Source organism: Carcharodon carcharias, chromosome 14, assembly GCF_017639515.1.
Source record: "Carcharodon carcharias isolate sCarCar2 chromosome 14, sCarCar2.pri, whole genome shotgun sequence".
Taxonomy (NCBI): domain Eukaryota; kingdom Metazoa; phylum Chordata; class Chondrichthyes; order Lamniformes; family Lamnidae; genus Carcharodon; species Carcharodon carcharias.
Window position 1 is genome coordinate 17,207,857 of NC_054480.1, and position 24,006 is coordinate 17,231,862.

General features: G+C 42.7%; 1 protein-coding gene across 3 annotated transcripts in view; it reads right to left on the minus strand.

Moving 5' to 3' along the window:
• LOC121287003 (protein NDRG3-like) overlaps positions 1 to 18,445 on the minus strand; it is a 95,132-nt gene extending 76,687 nt beyond the window's left edge. For 2 of the 3 annotated variants that reach the window (XM_041204417.1, XM_041204419.1), the window contains exon 1: positions 18,177 to 18,445. The gene's annotated coding sequence lies outside the window, so the exon portion shown is untranslated. The remainder of the gene's footprint in view (positions 1 to 18,176) is intronic. The other variant, XM_041204418.1, reaches the window with a different exon arrangement.
• Between the last annotated feature and the right edge of the window lie 5,561 nt (positions 18,446 to 24,006).

A 24,006-nucleotide genomic window follows, 5' to 3' on the forward strand; every position in this document is an offset into this window, starting at 1 on the left:
CTTATCCAAAGAGAATTCAGACTGAATTCAAGTTCACGCTCTTTCTTGAGCTGCGTGCTTGTTTACAAACCGCCAAACCTCCACCTTCTTCCAGGTCCGATGAAAGGTCACAATCCCAAAACATTAACTCAGTGTTCCACCTCCCCCCCTCACCGCCCCCCCTTTCACAGCTGCTGCCTGACCAGCTGAGGGTTTCCGGCATTTTCCATTTATATTTCTGATTGAAATCAATCCTGCTTTGGAAACTGCTGCTGGGAGTTGCAGTCGGTTATCTAGAGTTACACAGGTGGCTCACCTACAGCAACAACTGCTTGGGATGGCTCAAACTGAAAATTTGTTGTTTCCTTTATCTGATTTCAACCATAGATACCAATTAAAAGGTATTAATTTACATTAAGAAAATTCTAATTCTCTTCAGGCACGATTGGGTGTTAATCCATTTAAAATAAAAACTGGTAACATACTGTAGCATCTTGGAATCATAAAATCTTACAGCACAGAAGGAGGCCATTAGTTCCATTGTGCTGGTGCTGGCTCTTTTGGAAGAGCTACCTACTTAGTCCCACTCCCCTGCTCCACCATCTTTGTTTTTACAACTGACAGGTTTTAATTTAATTAGCTTCTTTGCAATAACCCGCCAAGCTGTTGCAGACTCACTCTGTTGCAATCCCCCTTTCCCCTCCAAACTGTCCCGTCAACAACTTTATATAGCTTCTTCGACAGAAGTAAAACATTTCAAGGCACCTCGCGGAAGCGTGATCAAACAAAATCTGACACCGTGTGATCCAAGGAGGTATTAGCTGGAGTTTGGTCAGAGAGGTTGGTACTGAGGATCATCTTAAAATAGGAGAGGGAGATAGAGAAGTTTAGGAAGGGAATTCCAAAGCTATGGGCCTAGGAAGCTGAAGGCATGGCGAATGATGAAGCGAACAAAAATCAGGAATGCTAAAAAGAGAATTGAAGAAAAACTGCAAATATCTCAGTTATGAGGCTGAAGAAGATTACAGCGATTGGGAGGGGTGAGGCCAGGGAGGGCTTTGATCACAAGGATCAGAATTTTAAAATTGTAGTGTTGCTGGACCAAAAGCCAATGTAGGCCAGCAAGCAAAGCGATACGGGCCAGTACGTCACCACACAAGTACTCAACCATCTGGACATCCACAAGGAGCTTGTAGTGTAATCTATTTTGATTCAGGACCCAGACCCTAAGCTGCACGTTGTTTACACTGTAAACTAATCTGATTTAGTACCAACTGCCTTACATAGTTCCGTGTTGACAGTGTAAGTGAGCAGACTTTTGGTTTATCCTGCTGTATGCAACCTGCCTCCACAGACGGTAGCTGTAATTGGTCTGAGGACCCATAAACTGAATAAATTGCATCTCAGTCTGAAACAACCACAAGGTAGGATATTTACTTTGGTAAATGCTCGACTCAGCCTCAGAAATAAAGATTAGTTCAACATATAAAAACGAGTCACTTACCAAACATAATTTCCTGCCACAGGACAAAGGCTCAGTAGGGATTGGATAAATTGTGTGTTGGAAACAGAGCAAAGATTAAGGGATGGAAATAAATGCTGGAAAACAGTTCAGCAGGTGACACAGCATCTGTGGAGAGGGAGAGAGAAAAACAGAGTTCCTCAGGCCAATGACCTTTCATTTATTAAAAGGTCATTGACTGGAAACATTAAATCTGTTCGTACCTTTCCATAGATGCTGCTGCCAGATCTGCTGAGCATTTTGGAATTTACAGCAAAGCAATGGGCCAGTTGGCACACAAACCAGTGTTTATGCTCCACATAAGCCTCCCCCTAACTCTACTTCATCAAACCCTGTCATTCAAATCCTTTCTCCTTTATGTACTTATCTAGCTTCCCCCACGCCTTAATACATCTGCATTATGCACCGTAACTACCACCCGAGATAGCGAGTTCCACATTCTAACAGTTCACTGGGTGAAGAAATTTCTCCCATTAAGCACCTTGAGATATTTGACTATGTTAAAAAGCCCAAACAAATGCAAGTTTTTGTTGAACTTCTCATTGGGCTTATTAGTGACTATCTTACTTCTGTGGCCACTAGATTTGGACCCCTCCACCAGTAGAAACATCTCTGTCCCAGCCTATCAAACTCCTTCATAATTTTAAAGCCCTCCATTTGGTCACTCTCTCAGCCTTCTCTGTTCTAGTAATGGATAAGGTGCAAATTCAGCTCCAGATTTGGCCATCTGTAGCGATCTCTCCAATGGCGAGGGAGTGAGCAACAAATTTTACAGAAAACATTCAATCAACAAATCAGACTGCTCATCCACATTGCAGTGTCTGGTTCAAAATCTCCTTGCGCCCCACCCTCCATTTTCCTTCCAATGACTTTGACGTGAGCAGCCAACCTGACCCCACCAATTTACTGCAGCAATTTTTATTTTTAGTTCAGGTTTCCAGCATCCAGAGAATTTTTCAGAGATTATGGGAGTGTATGTGGCAGGTTTTTCTCATATTCATTCATGGTTAGTGGGCGTCCCTGGCAAGGCCAGCATTTATTGCCCACTCCAAATTGCCATTGAGAAGGTGGTGGTGAGCCGCCTTCTCGAACCGCTGCAGTCCATGTGGTGTAGGTACACCCACAGTGCTGTTAGGGAGGGAGTTCCAGGATTTTGACCCAGTGACAGTGAAGGAACGACAATATAGTCCCAAGTCAGGATGGTGTGAGACTTGGAGGGGAACTTCCAGGTGGTGGTGCTCCCACGTGCCTGCTGCCCTTGTCCTTCTAGGCAAGAGGTCAGTGGTTTGGAAGGTCGAAGCAGCCTTAGAGAGTTGCTGCAGTGCATCTTGCAGATGGTACACACTGCTGCTACTGTGCACCAGTGGTAGAGGAAGTGAATGTTTAAGGTGGTGGATGGGGTGCTGATCAAGCGGGCTGCTTTGTCCTGAATGCTGTCAAACTTCTAGAGTGTTGTTAGAGCTGCCCTCATCCAGGTTAGTGGAGAGTTTTCCATCACGGTCCTGACCTGTGCCTTTTAGATGGTGGATAGGCTCTGGGGAGTCAGGAAGTGAATTACTTGCTGCAGAATTCCCAGCCTCTGACTTGTTCTTATAGCGACAGTATTCACATGGCTGGTCCAGTTCAGTTTCTGGTTAATGTTAACCCTCACCCCCATCTCCCAAGGATGTTGACAATGGGAGATTCAGCATTAATAATGCTGTTGAATATCAAGGGGAGGTGGTTAAACTCCTTGTTGGAGATGGCCAGAATGAATGGCATTTGCCAAACCTGGATGTTGTTCAGGTCTTGTTGCATGCGGGTGCAGACTTGATCATTATCTGAGGAGTTGTGAATGGAACTGAACCCTGCGCAATCATCAATGAAGATCCTCACTTCTGACCTCATGATAAAGGGAAGGTCATTGACGAAGCAGCTGAGGATCCTTAGGCCTAGAACACTACTCTGAGGAACTCCTGCAACTAAGATTATTGGCTTCCCACAACAATAACCATCTTCCTTTGTACTTGGTATGACTCCAACCAGTGGAGAATTCCACTCCCACTAATTCCCATTGACTTCAATAAATAATTGGAAATGCATTTATTAACAGTCTGCTCTTAACTCAGTTGCACATTTCAAATTATCAGGTAATTCAAAACATTTAACATTATATTCCCACTTCACTGGGTTGTTAAAGGTACTTTATTTTAAATTATTGAATATTTCAAATTTCTTCAGTGGAAAAACTAACTGGATTGCTAGTATACTTCTTTCCAGATATTACATACTGTCTAAAGCAAATTTCCACACACTGTCTGATGCAAATTTCTACATTACAATAAGACAAATCTGGAATGTTTACAACTTCTTGATTGAGTTTCTCACAAAGCCAGGGCTTCCTGTTTTGCAGCCCGTCCTGTAACTAGCTAAGCACGCAAACTGCAGTTACTACAATATACAAGAGCCTTTTAGTCACATAATACAACACTGTGCTTTGCATTGTATTTTAAAGACAGGAACAAGACATAAAGCATCTTCTAACATATTCTGAGGAGTGCCACAGGAGATCTTTTATTTGGCTCCAAATCTCACCCAGTGTTTTTTTTGTAAATCCCCTCCAATGTTTTGACTCTCCCACACTTGAGCGGTTTCAGCCACAAGCATTTGATCAACATGATTTCAGGCGTTCTATCCAACTGCACACTCTAAATCCCTCTTACAAGAACGTGAGAAGAATTGAGGCTGAGAAATGGCTATTTTGCCCAGTGAAGATCTGCTGTTTAATATCCCCCATCTTCCATTATAATAACCAATCTCCTGACTGGTGTCCATTTTTATGGCTTTGATGCTCCAGCAGATTGTTGCAAAAAATTATCACTCTTTAAAAGTGAAATTCTTGCCAATATCTGTTTTAACTCCCTTTCATGTACTTCATTTTCCGGATGTATTCTAAGTAATATTCTTATCCTTATTTTCGAATCCCTCCATGGCTTTGCGTCTCCCTTTCTTTGTAATCTCCTCCAACCCTCATTTCTGTGCTCCTCTACTTCTGGCCTCCTGAGTACCCCCTATTTTACTCACTTCACCACTGGCAGTCATGCCTTCAGCCGCTATGGTCCTAAATGTTGGAATATCCTCCCTACACTTCTGCCCCTCCCTACTGTCTTATCCTCCTTTAAGACACTGCTTAAAACTTACCTCTTTGACCATCATCTGATCCAATAACTCCTCAGTATCTTGCTTTGTTTTGCAGTGCCCTTGTGAAGCAACTTGGGACTTTTTTTTAAACACTGAAGGTGCTATATAAATACAGGTTGTTGTTTATACATTCCAGATTATCTTATCCATGTACATCAATAAAGATTCCTCCTTTCTAGGAAGTAGAGCACAAATGTTTCTAATCTTTCCTCATAACACAATCCCTTTACACTCAGGATTAATGTGGTTGCCCAGAATTGAAAATAAAACAAAGGAAAGGTTGAGCAATCCACTTCAAAGCTCTTCAGGGCCATTGCTCAATTGTCTGGTTTTATACATCCATGTTTTCTGTTTTTTTTAAAAAAAAATATTGCTTTGAGACATTGGCCAAGCATCAAAAATGATTAGTCCCCAGTCCCTTTCTACTGATTCAAACTCATTCATTATAGTAGTTAAAATGCTTATATGGACTGTATAGCACAAAACAGACCACTGGGCTCAACTGGTGTGTGTCAGTATTTCTGTTCCCATATGAGCCACCTCTCATCATCTAAACTCACCAACATGTGTTTCTACTTTTCATCCCTCTCTAGCTAACTCCTTAAATGCATACCAATGCTATTTGCCTCAAACACTATGAAATGCTTTATGTTCAGCAGCCTATTTGTCCAATTGTGCAATTGGGTCCAAATTATTCTGCAATGCTTTTCCTTGCCATCTCTGTCCCTATCACTCTACCTGCTGTCATCAGTAAATTAAAGCAGCTCACATTTCATTGTGGTAAACAAGTTATTGACCAAATTAACAACAACAACAACAACAGGCCCTGCTACTGAGCCTTACAAGATCCACTCAACACCTAAACCTATTCTGGCACTCCTCCTCTCATGAATTTCCTCTATCTCTATCCTAATGACCAAGTTCTACATGGATTCACATGGCTTTTAGTTTAATTAGCAATCTTTTGTGTGTGTATGTGTATCCCTTCCTAACAGCACTCTGGGCATTCCTACACCACATGGACTGCAGTGGTTCAAGAAGGTGACTCACCACCACCTCAAGGGCAATTTGGGTTGGGTAATAAATGCTGGCAATGCCCATACCCTGTGAAAGAACAAAAATAAGTCCAAAAGAAAGGCATCTCCACTACGTAACGCACTGAGAAAAGTAAAAGGCACAAGAACTTCCTTTCAATTAAATCTGTACATTACATTCTTACCCCAGCCCACAAAAGGACACGTTGTTCATTTTCCCTGTTATTGCTATATGGTGAATGGACATGTAGTTGCCTGGGTCAGATTGGAATAAAGGCTCTGTATTAGATTGCTTCAAACCCTGTAGAACTTCCCCCAGCGCCCAAAACACCCTCCACGAGTGTAACCAGCACCGCACCAATTTCCTCCCCATTCTCGAATTTGGGTTGCAAATAATCTGTCCTTTGCTGTTTTGAAGGGTCGAGTTGTGCTGAAAGGCGTCACAAAGCCTGCCTTGAAGGAAAGTGTGGGAAAATGTATTCCTGCTGTTTTGTAAACACACAACACCACGACTTGCTTTCGACTAGAATTATGACTGTAGTGCTTTTGAGAATCATTATAGCAAGTTCAATTTATCGCTTGGTTCCTTCATCAAAATTCTCCTTGAATTAACCGTGACGGTGGATGTCAACACAACACTCCTGTGTTGTGAAATGAAATGCTTGTGAATCTCAGACACTCGGTTTCTATCAGGTATAGTGGATTCTGACAACACTTAATTCTCACATGCTCATCCCTGTTACAGAGAGGTGTTGCGGCACAGTGGGTAGTGTTCCCTGCCTCTGAGCCAGAAGCTCCAGGTTCGAGTTCCACTCCAGGGCTTGATGGCCCTGGAAGATGGGTTCATAATGTGGCCAAACAGGGTGATTATCAACCTGCAAACCTGTCTAAACACCTATGACAGGTGATGAGAGCAGGAGAGACTCCTGGCCCTGATGCTGAGTGACACCCCTCAAGCTATAGCCTCCAGCTTCATGCTAGTGAGCTGTCCCAGGAAAAACAAGCAACGGACCACAAACCTAAGCACGTGCTTTGTTTGCCTCATGCATCCCTTGACATGGGCAATTTTCAAAGTCTAGGTCATCCCAGCTTCAAATCCCTCCATAGTGTCACACTTTCCCTGTCTCTGAAACACCCTCCATCCCTACAACCTTCCGAGACTTCTACACTCATCCAATTCTGGCCTCTTGATCCTGATTTTCATTGCTCCACCACTGGTGGCCATGCCTTCAGCTACCCAGGACCTAAACTCTGGAATCCCCTCCCTAAACCTCGCAGCCTCTATCTCTCTCTTCTCCTTTAATTCGCTCCTTAAAACATACTTGGGTCACTTGTCCTAATATCTCCATGTGCCTTGGTATCAAATTTGGTTTGACAACTGCTTGTGAAGCAGCTTGGGTTGTTTTACTGTTGTCAAATGCACTATTTGCATTACCAATAGTTAATTGTGCACTAGGTAGTAACTATCAGCTCCACAAGTGATCCCTGATCAGCTTCACTGTTAAAATGCACAAGATTCAGCAGGGTTGAAAAATGGCAGTATTGACTAAAGTAACGGATGATGCAAATAGCAGGACCACCTCAGGGTACATCCTATAGCCATCTGCTCTCAATCTCTGAAAAGGCTAGAAGGTTCTCTCTGTGCTGAATCACCAGCCCAAGAGGCCTGTGATGGTTTCTGGCTGCGATCACAAACCTGTTATTAAGGACTACAAACTTCTGGACTAGAGATGAACTGAGTCTATTCCAAGATCAATAAAATAAATTATCTGACCATTATCACATTACCAGTTGTGGGAGCTTGCCGTGTGCAAACTGGCTTTCCCATTTCCCACATTACAACAGCGACTACTTCAAAAACAATTTCTTTGGTTTTAAAGCACTTTGGGATGGACTGAGGAAAAGAGAGATGATGGCACTGTGGTAATGTCACTAGACTAGTAATCCAGACTAATAAAACCTGAAATTGAGAGCTAGTCTTAGTAATAGTGGCCATAAAATTATCAATTGATGTAAGAACCCATCTGGTTCACTAATGCCCCTTATGCAAGAAAATCTGCCATTCTTACCTGGTCAGGCCTACATGGGACTCCAGACCCACAGCAGTGTGGCTGACTCTTAGCCCCTGAAATGATGTGGAAAGCCACTCACTTCAAGGACAATTAGGGACGGGCAACAAACGCTGGCCTTGCCAGCAATGCCCACATCCCATGAAAGAATAAATTATTTAAATACAAGTCTTTCTTTACTGAGTTCACTGACTTGAGTGAGGGCAATGAAAGAAATGCTTTGGGATGACATTGGTTCCCCTGGATTGGGAATTAACGACAGTGAGAACATTTCAGAAAGTTAGCTGTAAAGCAATTTGGAATACCTTGAAGTTGTGAAGTGTGCTGATTTTTTAAAAATTCATTCATGGGATGCAGGCATCACTGGCTAGGCCAGCATTTATTGCCCATCCCTAATTAGTTAAGAGTCAACCACATTGCTGTGGGTCTGGAGAGTCACATGTAGGTAAAGACAGCAGGCTTTTACTACAATGATTTCATGGTCATCAAAATTATTGATTCCAGATTTTTATTGAATTCGAATTTCCGTGGTGGGATTCGAACCCTGGTCGCCTGTGCATTACCCATGGATCTCTGGAATACTAGTGCAGTGACAATACCACTATGCCACAGCCTCCCAAATATTATCAGGGTTACTTACCAAATAACCCTGATTCGAAATCTGCCATCATCATTTGTGACTGCAGTAAACGGAAATGTACTCCAGTTGCTGCTGGATAAACATGCACCTGCTCCAAGCACATCAGAGGCTGACAAAATCCACCTCCCACCACCCCCAGGACGTTAGGACACAAATCACTCTGGTGTTAAATTTTTCCATCCATTTCCTTCCAACTGAAGAATTGAATTAGGCAACAAAATAAATTGAGGATTAGATTTTCTAATTGGTTATTTCTATTTGCATGACTAAAATCCTGATCCCAGCAGAACGCCACTTAACGACATGATGTTTCTCATGAGAATATATATATATTTATCTAAGATTGAAAATTCAACATCAATCTGTATATATGGTCAGTTTTACATTGGTGCAATATTTAGCTCCTTCTCCATTTGAAAACAATACAAGCATCTTTATTATTGCTGAAAAGACATTGTGTTGAGGCTTTTCACCTTGCACTTACCAGCACAATCGCAAGAATACCAATGTCGGGAAGCAACAACTTTATACTGTATGAGAAGAAAGTGCTGATTAGTTGGCAAGCAAACACTGATTGGTAGAGGTGTTGCAATGAGGAATGCATCATTTAATGGTGACTGACAGTTAACTGCCAAGCACTGTTTGACATTTTAAACCAGGCAACTGTAAACCAGGTTGCTTCCCCTGATATTGGTATTCTTGCCATTGTCCTGATGAATGCAAGGTAAAAAGCTTCGACAAAATGTCTTTTTTCAGTAGTACTCAAGTTCTATACTATCAAACGACTAAAAATATCTTAGTCACACATACCCCTTAAAACCTGCTCTGAGACTGAAGTGCAGAATTACCGAGGGTCTACTAGGGGCCTTATTGCATTTAGAAACATTTTAGGACAATTTATTCAATGCTTCAGGGTTTACATTCTCTCACGGGCTGAAACTACTATCCCAGTAGTTCTATACAGATGATGATCCAGGATAAACCACACATCTTCCATTTATGCAATTAATTTATACAAGGTCAGATAATATTTCACTATTAATAATACATTTCTATGGGCAAAAGGGTTGATTACATCAACTGTAATCCCCTCAAAGGAAAACTATTTCCTGACAGCAGAGGGTTATACTTACATGAGGGTGTCTCCATCATTAGGATATCATTGTAGGATATAACGCTAGTAAAGGTTTGTATGCTCTCCAGGCATCTATTTCTTCATCTTTCCACCTTCCATGGTGTTAGCTCTGCCTCACCTAGCAGCACTTTTCACCAGAGTCAAAATATCATGGGTTCAAGACCCACTCCGGAGACTAGAGTTCAAATTCTAGGCTGACACTCCCAGTGTGGTACTGATGGAGTGCTGCGCTGTCAGGAGATGGGTCTTTCAAATGAGATTAAACTGAGACACCCCATAATGCCCTCTCCAGAAAAGATCCCAAAGCATTGTTTTGACGAGAAGCATGGGAGTTTTGCCCTGGTGTCTTAGCCAATATTTATCCCTCAACCATCATCAATAAAATGCATTACCTGGTCATTATCACATTGCTCTTTGTGGGATCTTGCTGTGTGCAAATTGGTTGCTGTGTTTCCTACACTACAAGTGACCAATGTTCTTTCTAAGCTGTATGGCTGCACAACAATCCAGGATGTAAGGGAAAAACAGGCATCACAGAATCTCTCAGTGCAAAAGAGGCCCTTCAGCCCATCGAGTCCTGGACAAACGTTTCCTTTAAGACACATGCATGCGGGGCCATGCAACAATCTGAAAGGGACAGCGCAGCGCAACAAGCGAGCCAAACACAACAAAGGGAAATTAGAGGGAACATTGGTGATTATACTTCAAAACAACATTATTGGCCCTAAAGATCCTTGGGAAGTGCTGTGAAAGGTGCTATAGGAATTAAAGTTATTTCCTTCTTTCCCAACTGCTCTCATATCCTCAATCGTTTTCCGTTGCTCTATCTGAAGGTTGAGACCTCTCCATCTTTCCACTTGTCCCTCTTCACTTGTTAATACCTCAACATTCCATACCTAATTAATCCCCCCCCCCTCCCCCATCTTGCTCTCACACACTGCTCTTACCTTCTGCCTGTATTAGAACATTATTCTCCAAGACTTATGTTCAAAGCAAGACAACATGTTAAGGGCATATTGTGAAAATGTGCAAGCTTATCTGTTGCAAATATCTAACATTCAGCTCTTCTGGGCAAAGTGCAGAGCACAGTATTGACATAAATAAAACTGGGTATTCTGAAGGAGATGGTCAACAACCTTAGCTGATAATTCAGTCTGTGTATAATTTAACAAAAGGAGACAGTAACCAGCTGATAATCATCCACAAAATATATACAACTGATGTTAATACAGAAGGGGGCCATTACTGGCGTGGACATGATGGGCTGAGCGGCCTCCTTCTGTGCTGTAAAGTCTATGAGTCAGACTGACACTGTTGTATCTCATTGCCAGTGGTAGTTATTTTCTCATTTTTACAACTTACTCCCTGGAGTGTGTGCTGTGAACAAGCTGCCTCTCCCCATCTTCAAATAACCATTAAAATAGAAACTCTCATCACATACAGAAGTGCTAATGTTTCAGAAGTGCTTGTGACAAGTTAGTTATTCTCCACCTCCCGACCTGTATCCACTCTGAAAATATCAGCTTCCAACTATCAGCGGTCTCTCTCCTAAGGATAGTAGTTAGTTCCTGGAGAAAAAATGAATATCAATGCCCCCCTGCAACAACACCCCCCTCTTAAATTTAAACACAAGAATTGCTTTCTCTTATTCCTGGACTCGTCTGTACACTCGACAGCCTCTTCACAATGCTGAGGCTAGCTACACTAAAAAATTATAACCATATTATATGGCCAGGGTGTGGCTTAGATTCCGAATGCATAAATATAACAAGTTGTATTTACACTGTAAAATGTCCCAAAGCACTTCACGAAAGCATCATCAGACAAAAATTCACACTGTGCCAAAGGAAGAGACATTGAGACAGGGGATCAATATCTTTGTTCAAGGAGTAAGTTTTAAGGGAGGTCTTTAAAATCATGAAGAGGTTAAATGGGGTAGGTAGAGAGAAGTTTCTGCTTGTTGGTGAGTCCAAAACTAGAGGCCATAAATATAGAAATAGTCAGTAATAAATCCAATAGGAAGCTCAGGAGAAACTTCTCTAGGCAGCATGGCAAGAATTGGACCTTGCTACCACATGGAGTGGTTAAGACAATTAATATGGATGTATTCAAAGGGAAGCTAGATAACCACATGAAGGAGAAGAAAAAACAGAAGGGTCTGTTGAGAGGATAAGATGGAGCAAAATGAGGGGAGACTCATGTGCAGCACTAATACCAGCAGAGGCCTGTTGGGCCTGTTTCTATGCTGTAACATTCTAAGTAATTCTAGGAGGACAGAGAGGTGGAGATAAATGTGTTGTTCCCTTCAGAGGCAGAAAGAGCCAAAGCCTGAAACTAGAAGCACCAACATGTCAAACGTGGTCATTTTCCTATTGGGTTTCATCATCAGTTTGGACCAACAGTACCTCAGATTTCACAGGCCAGCCAGGTGTCCATGAAGAAACTGATACAAAACTAAGCCAGACAGTGGGTGGTCAATGTCCTTCTTTTAATATAATCGCTGGGTCTCTGGCGGTAAATCAAAGATTATGCTGCTTCATGAGGAGTGGATTATTGTACACTGTAACACACAATGTATTATTCTGTTGTTAGCGTGGATCTTTCGCAACCACAAGGCCAAAATATTGAAAGTCTGGAGAAGTTGTGATTGTGCTCCTCTGGAGGAGGAAAGGTTAAGAGGGAATTTGATAGAGGTATTCAAAATTATGAGTGGTCTACACAGTAGATGGGGAGAAATTGTTCCCATTGGAGGAAGGATCAAGAACCAGAAGGCATAGAATTAAGGTGATTGGCAAAGGAAGCAATGGCAGCAGGTGGTTGAGATCTGGAATGCACTGCTTGAGAGTGTGGTGTAAGTGGGGTTAATTGAGGCTTTCAAAAGTGAATTGTATCTGCAAAGGGAAAATTTACAGGGCTAAGGGGGAAAAGCAGGGGAGTGGCACTAGGTGAATAGCTCCTTCAGAGGGCCAGCAAAGACACGATGGACTGAATGGTCTCCTTCCAAGCAGTAACCATTCTATGAGTCTCTGCTGCAGAGACACATTTTAGTCAACTAAAAGCTAATTGCTCTCAGGTACATCCGAGGATAATGGGGGAGGTGGGCATAGTGGTATTGTCACTGGACTAATATTCCAGAGACCTAGCATACTGCTCTGGGAACCCATGTTCAAACCCCACCATGGCAGTTGGTGAAATCTGAATCCAATAAAACTCTGGAATTAAAAGTCTAATGGTGACCATGAAACCATTGTTGATTGTCGTAATGCCCTTTAGGGAAGGAAATCTGTTGTCCTTACCTAGTCTGGCCTACATGTGACTCCAGACCCACAGCAATGTGGTTGACTTTTAACTGCCCTCTGATCAAGGGCAATTAGAAATGGGCAATAAATGCTGGCCTAGCCAGCAACGCTCACATCCCATGAACAAGTATTTTTTTTTGTTACTGTAGATTAGCAATCTCTAGTGCTTACTGGATGGTGAAGGGGTGATTTGATCCAAGCTGTCAACATATTAAAGAGAATCGATAGGATAGATAGAGAAAAACTATTTCTGCTGATTGGGGAGTCTACGGCTAGGAGCATAATCTAAAAATTCGAGCCAGACGTTTCAGGAATGAAGTTAGCAAACACTTCTACATGTAAAGGGTGGTAGATATTTGGAACTTTCTTCTGCAAATGGCAATTGATGCTAGATTAATTGTTATTTTCAAAACTGAGACTGATAGACTTTTGTTAACCAGAGTTGTTATGGGGTATGGGGCAAAGGAATATACAGAGTTAGGTTGCAGATCAGCCATGATCTCAGAACATGAATAGCAGAACAGGCTCAAGGGGCTAAATGACTGACACCTGTCCCTATGTTTCTAAAACTAGAGGAAAGCAACAAGTGACCATTGATTATTATTTTTGTACTTTTTCTAAAATGTGACAAATTTACCACCAATGAGTTGCCCCTTGTAGTCATTTGTAAAGTTTGCAATGGCCTTCGGTGTTAATGCATTCCTTGAGTTGACGACATTCCACACAAAGTGGGTCTGTGCAAGATAGGGAGAAAAGCAAGTCACGGAGCAGGCAGTAATCGAGTTTGTGACATAGATAGCTTGAGGTAACAGGGATAACAAGTAAGCTAAGGAACTGAGAGCAGCAGCTTTCACACGTCGAGGTTTAAAGCCCTAAACCCCGTGTTCTAGTAATCAGTTGGATGGTTGCCACAGTGCACTGCTTCAACTGTGACCATAACATAACAGTCAACAGCCATGGTGCCTTCCCAGCCTGTCTACAAGTTATTTTCCATTCTCAAGTAAGGGCAGAAGATCCGGTAGACCATTAATATCAGTTGGGAACTTGATGCAATTTGCTCCTCTGAGGGGCCAGTAACATTGCACAGTTATCACACACAGTGCTGACCTCTGCTCCTTGAACCTTTTCACTATATCATTGCACCTGGAATCTGCATAGGAAAGAGTTTCCTTTGAACTATATTTTCCCTGGTCCATTCTTCAAGCTGTTCACCTCTTCCTCTGGTAAAATTCTAGTATGTTCCATGGCTCTGCCATTTGTGGTTTGTGAACTTTGAGGTCTTGGCAGGTCCCCAAATTGAGAACTATTCTGTCACGACCCAACTGTCATGCTGGAAGCAAGGAGTCATTGGGTATGGATCAGGAGTGGGAACCCTGACAGATTTTTCCCTCCCAGAGTTACAAAAGCCTTTGTAAGACATCTACCACTAACTGTGATCGTTATAGTATAGTAAAACTTCACAATTTGACAGAAAGCCACATAAGGGTGACATTAGGACAGGTGACCAAAAGCCTGATCAAAGGGTTAGGGTTTAAGGAGGAAAGAGAATTAGAGGAGCAGAGAGGTTTAGGGAGGGAATGCAACAGCTTAGGCCCTTGACAGCTTAAGGTACGACTGCCAATGGCAGAGTGACGAGAATGGGGGATGGGCACATGACCAGAGTTGGAGCCGTCTTCTGGATGAGGCGTTAAACAGAGGCCCTCCATCAGTTCTGCACTGGAGTGTCAGCCTTGCTTGTCAAGCCCAGAGTGGGACTTGAACTTGGAACCTTGAGGCTAAAAGGCAAAAGTGCTATCAACTCAGCCATGACGGACATGGCAGGAGGGCAACTGTCCCTTATCTATTTGGTTGCATCCATTGATGGCTTTTATCCCATGGAGGTTGAGACTTTGACACTTTTTCCAGCGTTTCTCTTCCTTTTGGAGGTCTCTACCAGTGCCTAGTTGACAATCTACTGGGTACTTGACCTCCTGACCCATACCACTATTATCTATCCGGCTAAAGTCAGATGTCCTCTCGCCCCTCAGTGCAAAGTTTACAGGAACAATCCATACTACCTTTTTTTTCTTAAGTTGTACTTAAAATAGTCTTTTTTAAAAAAAAGCCATTTAATTTTGTCGCCAGTGTTGCTCATTGTGGCCATCAACCAGCCAGACCTCGTAAAGCTGAAACATGAACTGCTCCCTGGCCATGATACAGAAGCAGGAGTTTGGATCGTTTTAAAAATGTACGAAGCTTGATTGTGAATCAATATTGAATTTATAATGCATCACTTCCACTGAGCTCGGCCTCGAGACTGCATTTTGCCTAAACAAAAATCAAGTAAACAAAATTGACTGGACTGTGTTCTTAGATGTACGGTGCTATTTTTGAAACTGCCAATGGGACAGAAATTTCTGCCTTGTGAGCCAGTAATCTGCTGAAAATGCCCCTTCATAATGTTAACAGCCGCTCCAAGGTAAAGAACAACACAAGGATTCATATATAATTAAGCGATGCCTAGACACTTATATAATTATACCTTTATGAATAACAATAAAATTCCTCTATCTCTTGACTTGTCACATGATACAATAAACAATAAACTGGAGATTGTAGTCAATGTTCATTTCCACCCACCTTGTTACATTAGGACCTCATGATCACAACAACAACTTATATTTATATAGCACCCTTAACATAACACGATGTCCCCAGGCTCTTCGCAGAAGCATTATAAAACAAACACTGAGCCACGTAGGAGGAGATATTAGGTCAAAATGCTGAACACTTGATCAAGAGGTAGGTTTTAAGGTGTGCCTTAGAGGAGGAGTGCGAGGTGGAGAGGGGTAGGGAGGTAATTCCAGAGCTTAGGGCCAAGGCAACTGAAGGCACGGCCACCAATAGTGGAGAGATTAAAAATTGGGGACGCTTAAGATGCTAGAATTCGAGGAGCACAGATATCTGGGGGTTGTGGGGCTGGAGGAGATTATAGAGATAAAGAGGGGTGAAGTCATGGAGGAATTTGAAAACAAAATTGAGAGTTTTAAAGTCAAGGCATTGCTTGGCCAGGTCAGTGTAAGTCAGTGAGTATGGGGTGAAAAGCAAACCACCAGATTGGAAAAAGTAGTTATAAATCTTCTCCCAAAAAGGCCTGGAAATACACGAAATAAAAAGTGCCCAGTAGACATCTTAGGAGAGGGCAGTATAGATTCCTTGGACAATTCCTGCCCCATGGCAATAATGAAATACCCATCCTTTTTACCCTTGGAACCCCTACAGGGATATCTTCCTCTACCCAATACTCTGAAATGGAATTCAAAGCACAAAATTAGACCTGCTGAGTTTTTCCAGGTATTTTGATTTTTGTTTCACAAAATTAAACCTCAATTAACAAATGCTTTTTGACTGCAGCCGTGTAAGAGCATAGTTGCCTTATGCAAACCTAAAGGCTCCAGGTTTAATCCCCAGTCTATGCTACATGAGCAGATTTCAGACAGCCGCGACTCTTGGCTACAGTGGGTGAGTGAGAATATCAGGCAATTTTCATTCCTATCATTGTCTAGTGATCCTTACTGAAAAATAAGTGTGCATGCAGACAAAACAAGGTCAGATTCAGTTGGGATGAACTCTCTAGTTAAACAGGCAACCAACATTCATCGTTTAGGCGAATCACCAAGTGACTACTACAGAACCATAGTCTCACTATCGTCAGTCAGCAAGTTGAGGAGAGAAAATTGAAGCAGAAAGATTGTGATTGGCTCACACCTAGCCCTAAACAATTGCATTTATACATCACCTTTAACATTGTAAATTGTCCAAAAGGCGTTTCACAGGAGTGTAATTAGGCACAATTGAATGCTAAGCCAAACATAATGAGATGCCCTACATGACCTGCTAAATGTTTCCAACATTTTTGCTCTTATATTTAAAGAGATGTTAAGACACATGACCAAAAGCTTGTTCAAGGAAGTAGACTTTAAGATAAAAGCAAAAAAAACAGCAGATGCTGGAAATCATTAACAGGTGGTTTGAACGGGGGAAAGGTTTAGGGAGGAGTTCCAGAGCTCAGGGCCTAGACAGCTGTATGCAGGACCACCAAGGGTCCGGTGTAGTTATTAGGGGCGGGGAATCAGATGCGGTTGTGAACCCTCCACTCTCACTGATCACCAATACCACACATTCCATGATCTTCAAATAACAACAGCTGAGATATTCCAGGGCACTCCGAGATCTCCTGATTCCATCTCATTTCCTCACAGCCACATAAGCAATCTCGAGCAATTCTTAACACACTGAACTTTTGTGGAATTTTTCAGAACGTCCCTTTCCCCCAGCAACCTCCTCTCTCCATTCTCCCACCCACCCCACAAATCCTTGGCGGGCAACAGCCAGCTCCTCACAAGAGGAAATGGGGACGAACAACTCCAGACACCGCGGGGAAACTATTAATCATCACGACGCATCCCAAAGACACAATTGTATCCTTCACCAACGTCCCCTCCGGACAAGGTCAAATGGGGCAAGGGACTGAATTGGACTCTGACACAACTAATACTTATGTAGGGTGAGAGGAAGCCCACTAGAATTTACGACGCCTTCAATCTTGCCTCGAGTTTTGGAAGCTACGTGATCACAGGACAGAGTACAAGAGAGTGCAACTGTGCACACTAGGTGTCAGTGTCCTTGATAATCCCTTCGGCTAATGTCACAAAGAAGGTGGAAAGAGAGGAGAAAATACAATTATGCCGCGTCTCTGCTAAAACAGATTGAACCAGATCCAAGATCTGCATGCACGACATTGGCAATGTAGACTCCAGGTCTGTCTGGCTCCTTGCACCTTTCTGGCTGGTGTATCGATTTGCTCCGGTCTCTTGTTAATTTCCGAGAGAGAAGCGGACGAGCGCAATTGAAGGAGAGGGGAGTTCATCACCCAACAGTCATAAAAATTCCTCTATACATCCATCCCGGCGAAACCCCCGCCCACCAGGAACACAAATAAACAAACAGAGAAAAATAAACACTCTTTTCGGCGTGTTCTTAAATTAAGGCATTATTGTCTTTTCTTCAAATCCCTCTCCCTCCCAATTAATTGTTCCATCCATCTAGGGGAACTGCTGCAAATGCTTTAGCATTTTTTCTGTATGTGGTTTGTTTAAATTGACAGCCGAACTATTTCCATCTACCTCGTTTCTTGCAGCCAAAGAATCTAATCCGAGTGGTTGTCGAAGGAGAAATGGACACATTTGGAATGAATGGGGACATGTGTCCGATTCAAATGTATCCATTCCTCACATTCCATTCCGGCTACATTGATACAAAATGTATCAGATACTCACCGACTGCACAGCGATGGAAAGTAGCTAATATCGACGGAGTCGCGCTGTTGTTGTCCCAATCTCGCTCACTCCACGTTGTTGTCGTCCTTGGTTGCTGCTTCCCCTCTGATAGGAAACTGAACTGGTCTCACTCCGATTGAGCAGCTGCGTCACTGGGAGGAGGGAGGGGCCAACAGAGAATGGGTGAAAATGGGGAAGGAAAACAATCCAGACAGGAACTATCCGCAACGAGTGAAAGCTTGAGTCACTGTGGCTACATCCCCGCCTCTCTCTCTCCTGTCCTGACCCCAGGAAACGGTGGGGTGGATGTGCGCACATAGTGGGGAGGGAAGGGGTTGGCTGTGATTGCTCCACCTCCAAACACTGCATCTGTCCCATAATATTTAAAAAACTTGGAATAAAAACAGAAAATGCTGGAAAAACTCAGCAGGTCTGGCAGCATCTGTGGAGAGAGAAATACAGCTAACGTTGCGAGTCCATATGGCTTCTTCAGAGCTTAAAAAAATTAAAAACTTGCACTCGTTCCTCTTCATAAACCCTGCAAAAGAGATTTAAAACGGAGAGGAGGCTAAGATAATTCTGATAATAGAGGAGAGGGAAAGAGGATATCTTTTTGGGTAGAAAACAGCAACAAAGTTCATTAAAATTTAAAAACTGCCAAAGTTGGAGATCCATTGTTTATTCACAGTGTTTTAAGTTTTACACCAGATGAAATCATTGTTTTCAAAGGTCAGCTGGAATTTAAGTAAAATCATATAATCTCTCAGACAGGTCAAACAGCCAGTTCATTAGAAAGAGCAAGATGGTGGGGGTGTGTTACTGTTCACTCACGTTGTCGGAGTTGCTGTCACAACATACTCTTTCATATGTTGTCGTCTGGAGCTATAAATAGTGATGGTAGAGGCTCCAGCTTTCTTTCCATCACGTCGCTGACCAGGAATCTCTCCTGCTCTTATCGCTGTGTGTTGGGAAGGGTTTGCAGGTTGGTAATCATCCTGTTTGGCCGTGTTATGAACGCACCTTCCTTTGTCCATCAAGTCCCGGAGCTCTTAGTTTAGGGAGGGATATTTGACAGGATACTAGGAAAATTCCCCGTTGTATTTCCAAAAAACAAAATTTTTATTTTTGAATTGCTTCCCCTGACATTAGTATTCTTGCGATTGTCCTGCTGAGTGTAAGATGAAAAGCTTTGACAAAATGACTTTTTTCAGCAATACCTTTGTTACAGTAACAGGGAGTAGGCCAAAAGCAAAATACTGCAGGTGCTGGAAATCTGAAGCAAAAACAGAAAGTGCTGGAAAAACTCAGCAGGTCTGACAGCATCTGTGGAGAGAAGGACAGAGTTAACGTTCCGAGTCCATATGACTTCTTCAGGAGTAGGCCATTCAGCCCCTTGAGCCTGTTCCACCATTCAGTTAGATGGCGGCTGGTCTGTAAATTTATCCATCCTGGCTCTGTACACCTCAATACCCTTGCCAAACAAAAATCTATCAACACAGATAGGGCAATTAGGGATGGGCAATAAATGCTGGCCTGGCCAGCGAAACTGTGAATGATTTTTTTTAAGAAAAGCAAAATGCTGGAAATATCAAATAAACAGAAAGTGCAAATACTCAGTCGGTCAGGCTGAAACAGATGGTGGGGTTTTCCACACCCACCCACCGCTGGGATCTTCCGGTCCCGCCACTGGGGGGGGGCTACCTTACCCATGGGGGGGGGTGAGGGGCCGGAAAATCCTGGCAAGAGTCAACGTTTCAGGTCTGTGACCTTTAACTAGAGCGCAGTTTCAGCATTTTCAATTTAACCCCCTCCCCCCCAGCATCAGTGGCATTTTGGGAAAGAGAGTGTTTCAGATTTCTGCTATCCTTTGTGTGAAGAGATTCTTTCCAACATCAGCTCTGACTGACCTATCTCTCATCTGATCGTCAAGGCCTACCTGAACCCCTGAATCGTCCAAGAGCTGGCAAGTCAGGATATCCAGAACTCCCTCCCTCAAGAACATTTTTGAGGCTGGGAGTTAAAATTGAACATTTCAAAACTGAACTTGACAGAATTTTGTTGGGCAGGTGTACCGAGCTGGAGAGGTGAAGGAACTTGAGCGGCTGTCAAGCTCTTTTTTAACACTTTTGAAAATCTTTTGAGGGTTCAAAATATCTACTGCAACAGTAGTGCACCTACGTAGCAAAACACTGTGCCTACATAGAATCATAGAATGATTACAGCGCAGGCGGAGGCCATTCAGTCCATCATGCCTGAGCCAGGTTTTTGCAAACAGATCAACTCAGCTGGTCCCACTCTCCTGCCTTTTCCCAAAACCCCTGATATTATTTTCTCCCCAGACAATTAGCCAATACCTTTTTTCGTAGGCCATGATTGAATGTGCTTCCACATGCTCTCAGGCAGTGCAATCCAGGTCATGAACACTTATTGAATAAAAACATTTTTCCTCATGTCACCTTTGGTTCTTTTGCTGTTCGGCTTAAAAGTGTATCCTCTGGTTCTCGACCCTTCTGCCACCCTTTCTGCACTTATACCTCCAGGTCACTCTGTTCCCGCACACCTTTTAGAATTGTATTCTTTATTCTACATTGCCTTGTCTGGTTCTTCTTACCAAAATGTATCACTTAAAACATCTCTCCATTAAATTTCATCTTCCACTTGTCCGATCATTCCACGAACCCGTCCATGCCCTGTTAAAGTCTATCTCTTATTAAACAGGAGGGTAGATAGATTTTTGAAATATCGGAGGGAGTGGAGGACTAGGAGGAGCTGGCACGAAAGAGGAGTTGAGGCCTGGGGCAGATCAGCCATGATCTTATTGAATGGCAGGGCAGGCTGAATGGCCTATTCCCGCTCCTATTTCTTATGTTCCTCGTGCTCCACACTACTGCCAAGTTTGATGTCACCAGCAAATTTTGTAATTTTGCCCTCACCAACCAAGCCTAGGTCTTCAATTTTTTTCCCTTTATTCTTTCATGGGACATGGGAGGCCCTGGCAAGGCCAGCATTTGTCACCCATCCCTAATTTGCCTTTTGAACTGAATGGTTTGCTGTGCCATTTCAGAGGGCAGTTAAGAGTCAACCACATTACTGTGGATCTGGAGTCACATGTAGACCAGGTAAAGGTGAAGTGCAGTAGTGAACCAGCTGGGGTTTTTAACCACTTTCAATGATCGCTTCATGGTCACCATTACTGAGACTAGCTTTCAATTCCAGATTTATTAATTGAATTTAAATTCCGCCAGCTGCTGTGGTGGGATTTGAACCTATTTCCCCAGACCATTAGCCTGGGTCCCTGGGTTACTAGTCCAGTGATATTGACCACGAAGACACTGCCTCTCCCTAAATGTAGATCAAGAAAAGCAGTGGTCCTGGCGAACCCCACTGTACACCATCCTCCAGTCCAAAAAACAACCATTCATCACTATTCTCTATTTCCTATCACTCAGCCAATTTCATATCCAGGCTGCTGCTGTCCCTTTTATTCCATGGACTTTGGCTTTGTTGATAAGCCTATTATGTGGAACTTTATCAAACGCCTTCTGGAAGACCATATGCTCCACATCAACTACAATTCCATCATAAATGCTCTCAGTTACCTCATCACAAAATTCATTCAAGTTATTTAAACACCATTTGCCTTTAACAAATCTGTGCTGGCTTTCCTTAATTAATTGTTATGATCCCAGCTGATGTTACTACTGGACAACTCAGATCCCTGGGTGGAACCTGGCTTGATATATCCTAACTTTTAATTTTTGTTTAGAAACTCGGTGGGCGGCTACTCAACAGAGTCTGCTTATGTACTTTTGACAAAAGAATAAAACGCTTATTAAACAAGAAAAAGATGAACTACATTATACTACTCCTTCACCCACAACCACACCTTTACAGATACATATAGGTTCGTAAGAATAACACAAGGTACAAAAAATCTACCTTATACTCTAATGTTCACAGTAAATCTACAGCCCATGTAAACCAATAGGCGACCTGTGGTTGGACGTACCACACTCCAAGATCAAGAGGCAGAGACACCCAAAGTGGATGCTATGGGTCCCTCATCAACTCCACCCAGACGCTTGTCACACTGTGAACCAAATGGTCTCACGGAACTCCATCTTTCTCCTAAGGGTTTCCAATCTCAATGCTCAAAGAACTCGCTTAGGAATTTTCTCCCAAACAGCGCTTTCACTTGTTCATCTTCCACAAGGATCCACCTCCAGGGTTTCAACCTTTCCTTCTGACGTTCCTTTCCCCTGGATGGCTATGGGCATTCAAGCTTTGGCCTTCCACGCACTCTCTGTCAGATACTCAGATGTGCCAACAGCACACCATCACTTCACAGGCCGGTAGAAAGGAGGAAACAATCTTTTGCTGTTTTCTTGGAACTTCTGGCTTCTTGCAGGCCCACTCTGCGTGGTTCCCCCCACCCCTGCTGTAGCTCTCTCTGTTTAATTTGGAGTCTTTTCCTCTACTCCTTACTTTAACTTCACTGAACAGGATCTTTTTCCAAGTTCCTATTCTCATCCTTTGACTTAACTTAAAGGTCTTCTTGGCGCCTTCCTCCTTTTCCTTTAGAACCTGCTCCCTGCAGTTTCCTCTCCCAGTAGACTGCTGACAACTTGTATGTCCCTTGAAATCCAGAATTCACTCGACATTCACTGTTACTTTAACTTTACAGCAACTCATCTAAGATTCTTAGACTTATTTTCCTCAGCAATCTGCTAGTATGTCAGCTAGAGAGAGACCTAGGCTGCTCCCTTCATGTTAGAGCATAATCACCAACTGAACTCAAACTGCTCTCTGTTTCTGTGGGCCACCTGTTGCTAGGCAACTGCCCTAAATCATTTCAAGGGTCATAAAACCTCATTGAACTGCAGGTATACAGAAAAAAACCCACAGACTTGCCAAATCAACTCTAAAACGAAAGCAAAAATTCAGGCTTCACCTTTCAAGCCATAAATAGAAAAAATATAAATTAAACTTAAACTTAAAGCTACAGCTTATTCCTAACACGCACAGGTAAGCAAATAACCTAGTTCCCAACATAATCCACGCTTGTCAAAGTGACTTTTAATTTTGTCCGCAGTGATCACTTCTAAAAGCTTTCTCACCACTAAAGTTAAGCTTACTGGCCTGTGGTTGCTGAACCCATGCTTGCGCCCTTTCTTGAACAAGGGTGTAATATTTGCAATTCTCCTGTCCTTTAGCATCACCCTGTATCTAAGGAGGACTGGAAGGTTATTGATGGAGCTTCCTCAATTTCGACCCTTAATTCCCTCAGCATCCTCAGATGCTTCGAATCTAGTCTGAGTGACTTTATCAACTTAAAGTACAGCCAGCCTTTCTAATACCTCTTCTTTAACAATTTTTAGTCAATCCAGCATCTCAGTTTTCTCCTCTTTCAGTATGGCTATAGACAGATGCAAAATACTCATTTAGTACCTCAGCCATGCCCCTGTGCCTCCATGTGTAAATTGCTTTTTTAGTCCCTGATCAGCACTACCCCTCCTTTTACTACCTTTCTTTACTACTTATATGCCTATAGAAGAATTTTGAGTTCCCTTTTATGTTAGGTGCCACTCTTCTCATTCTCTCTCTTTGATTTTCTTATTAATATTTTCACTTAACCCTCTGAACTTTCTACATTCAGCCTAGCTCATACTTGTGTTCTCAAGCTGAGATCTATCACACATGCCCTTTTTCAGTTTCATCTTACTTTCTATACTTTCCATCATCCAGGGAGCTCTGGCTTTGTCTATCCTACAATGACCTAGTGTACCTTGACTGCACCAGAACTATCTCCTCTTTAAAAGCAGCCCATTGT